The sequence below is a fragment of the Buceros rhinoceros genome, unplaced genomic scaffold, assembly GCF_000710305.1.
Source record: "Buceros rhinoceros silvestris isolate BGI_N320 unplaced genomic scaffold, ASM71030v1 scaffold9278, whole genome shotgun sequence".
Taxonomy (NCBI): Eukaryota; Metazoa; Chordata; class Aves; order Bucerotiformes; family Bucerotidae; genus Buceros; species Buceros rhinoceros.
This window is the reverse complement of record NW_010427397.1, coordinates 14,409-18,232: the sequence shown is the minus strand read 5'-3', so window position 1 is coordinate 18,232 and position 3,824 is coordinate 14,409.

Here is a 3,824-nt window from a genome sequence, read left to right as displayed (position 1 = left end):
TGTTCCTATTAAAGTTTTCATTAATCTTAATCTTATTTTATACCCAGAAATCTTCATTTTAAATCCCAGTACCTTTTTTTCCTTGACCGTTCTTTGTTTCTTTATGTGTTATCATCCTCTCACTTGGGCTACAGTGTCCTTAGCTAACCGGTAAATCCTGGACACTACAACTGCCTTTCGTATTACAGAGCCGCGTTCTCACCGTCATTGCTTCGTCAGCATGTGTGACCATTCTCTTTGGTGACTGTGCATGCATAATGAGCTGAATTCCCGAAGTGAGGAACCTGACAGCACGTGTAAATAACCATTACTTTCTTTAAAGGAAGAAAAAAAAAGGGGGAAACAATTGCAGTCGTTTTGCAGGGGAAGGGGAGTTTGGCTAGAGGGGTTTATAGGAACGTGGGCCCTGCTTTTCAGAAAGACTTGCCTTACAGAACCGACCCTACCTCATCATCTCTGGCTATCGAGGCTGTGGTGTGTTTACCGACCTCTGATCTGTGGTGAGCGGTATTATTTTGGAAAACTATTTTGGGGCAAATATATGCTAGCTATGTTTAGCCAAGAATTTGGTACCGCCCAAAGAATGAGCACGGAAAACAAAAATGTCTCCCTCATCCTTCTTCCACAGCTTACAGGGTTTTTGAAGAATGGTTTACGAGATCTTTTATATTTAAGTGAACAGATAATTTTATGAAGAACTCATGAAGCAAGATTGAAGATAAAGAATTCTTTAGAAAAGTTAATTTTAAACTGAGTTCTGGAATGTGCAGATCCTGAGACTTACCTCCTGCAGCAGTCGTTTATCTAAATGAACTGCAGGAAAGCCCCGTTCTCTTTAGTGACAGGTTCTTCACGGATAATTGAGGTTCACCCTGCTCTGATTTAAAAAAAAAAAAATCTATAGAGTCAAAAAATGTTCGCTGATGCTGCCTGCCCGTGAAGGGAGCTGCTGGCTTTGAGCACCGCCCACACAGCACAGAGTCCTGTACGTGTTAAATGGGCAGATCGTTTCCTTCCGCATTTTCTCAGCACAGCTGGACATTGAGGAGGAGGAGATTTGACCAATGTTTCATAACCAGCTGAAGTAAACTCTGGAATCCCTGCAAAACGTAAATTATCAACTGAACACTACCAACAGAACATTACTGGCAAGAGGAATTAAATGAATGTGCCAGCAATGAGGTGGAACAGCCCATCTGGTTGGCAGCTGCGGACCCGTCAGCTGGCGGATGCTTTCTGGCACACGCATCCTGACAGGGACCACTGAATCGCACAGTCACTCACTAAGGGCGGAATTTATTTTAAGATAAAACCTGTATCCACAAATGTAGTCAATGTAGCCTGTCTGTTCGAAAAATAGTCCCTTAGAAACTCTGTGGAAAATAATTAGGAAAAAAGAATTCCTGTTATTTTGGATCAGTATATTCGTTCTCATCTAAACCCTCTAATCTATTATTATTACTATTATTAGCTGGTGTTTCCACAGAACAGAATTCCTTCTGTCCCTACAGTTCTCAGTAGTTTTCCGCAACAGCTTGTGACTTACTCTCTCACGTGACTATCTTGCTGGAAGGGTGGACTTTTTTATTTCTGGAAGAATCAGGAGGAAGCTAACCAGCCCAGTCCTTACGGCGGGGGAAGTGGTAGTGATCCAGGATCTGCACTTCAAAAACAAAAAGGACAAACTTCCCTTCCCCCACGGCTACTTTAAAAAAAACCACCAAACTTTCTTCTGCTGTCAATACAATGAGTAGTATCATCATATTCTTAATTTTCACTGGAAGTTAGGGCTTTACTTTGGCCTCTCAGGAGGCTACGCAGGAGTCTGGAAATACATCATCAACAAGTGTCCTGTGGTGATGAACAGTGTGTGTCCACAAAAAGGCTAGCACAAGACTTGTAACCTCTCCGCTGGCAAATTTTACCACTTCAGCAAAGCATAGATGACATCATTTGGGGAGAAAAAAAGTCCGGACAATGGGTATGACCTGATTCTAGTTCAGAGTACGCCTGTTGTCGGATCTGTTCTGTGCTTCCCCTGCTGCTGAGCATCCCTTGGGCTACACTCGTAGACCCATTCCACCAGCGGGTGACTAGCTGGGCACGGAGCAAGCCCTCTGACGGAGGGGTGAGCAACCGCAGCTGCCGCCTTCAAATTAGGATCACTTCCCACCCTGCCCAAGCCCACTAAACGTGTTATTTGAACGCTTCAAATAGTGTTTTCTCTGCTGGTTCCTCAAACGAACCTCTGCTGGTACAGCACACCCGGCGCCAGAGCTGGGCAGCACCAACAGAGCCAGCGCGGTGCCTCACCCGGCGTGGCTGGAAGCTACGGCTTAGGCCAAGCGACCTGCACCGGGTGACGCCCGTTCCGACCTGCACTACAGATCAGTCCGATTTGGAAGCATTGGAACGCTTGGAGCATATTATCACCAGACAATGGGCTGCTAGCGTGTTTCGTACAGAATTAGTAAAACCTTTTCTGTCGGCGCTTTCCTTTTCCCTGGTGAGAAGGGTGCTGTCAACACCTGCACGTCTGGTTCTAAATCGGCAAAAACCAGTTTCTGTGTTGTTTGTAGTCTGCTAGATCCTTCAGAAATCCTTGGCTCCCTAAATTATCACTGAAAATGTAACAAGGACAACACTGATGGTATTCACCTTCCGAGCTTTTCTCTCTGGCTGTTGTTGGTGATGCTGTACTGTATTAAACACTGCACTACAAGCTACAGTCGTGCCAGGCTGCTTTTGTGTGCTACGGAGGATGCATCTTTTCTGTCCCCTGCCCAGCCTTCTGAGGACGTCCCGTGCTACGGGGCAGTGGGAGCTCATCACCATGGCGCGGGAAGGGGGACACCCCTCTCTGGTACCTGACACAACTGCAGCTCCTGCTGGCTGGGTTAACTGGGCTGAGGGCTTCGGTAGCCTTCACCCAGTCACAAACGAGCCCCACAGGAAAACTGCCGATCAGGTATGTCTCACATTTCACTGGAAAAGACCCTAGTCCCAGCCTGGCCAGGTTTTGACTTTTCAAGCTTTGACTGAAGAAATATGTAAAAACAGAACTACACGTGTGCAGTTTCCCACCACAGAATAGGTGCAAACCACGGAATTTTATCTGCACTGCGCGCTCCGCCTCTGCCTGAAATGCCCCGCTCCAGCCCTACCCGGGCCTTGGGGGACTGGTGTAAATAAATAGACACGGAATGAGGTTACAGGTGGAGGAAGAATGAAGGCAAGAGAGAGAAGCAAAATACACAGGACAGTGTATAAACCAGATACGAAACGCACAGGAAACCCTGCCGTTTTATTGAGTACTAACATGACAGTGCGGATTCCCATTAGTTATTTCAGAGTCTTAAGAACCCCCTTTTTACAGAGTAGGAAAACTCCATCTTCAGTTATCTGAATGAATTACAGATACACTACTTCCAGCAGGGCCGGGTTCCTCGGGCGCTGCTGGGAGGAGTGTGGGACCAGCCGCCCGCACAGGGGTGCAGCCCAGCCACGCGGGGTCACTGGACCTCACGCCGAGGAAGGGGTGTGAGAAACTTGCAGAGGCACAGAAAAGCAGTTTCTAGATATGTTTTAGTCTTGCATAAAACCCGGGCATTTGATCCCTGTATTTTTTGTGTTAGGGTTCTGAAACACCACACCGATCTACCCGAAAAAGCAGGAACAGGCACTACTGACACACAGGGAAATCTGACTTGCTGCCGCGCTGCAGCAGGTGCCAGGAGGGAGAGGGTCCGGTGCCATCAGCGCTCGGATTGCCCGCAGCTGGCACCCGCTGAGGAGAGCCAGCCCGCAGCTGTGCCCGCCCGGGG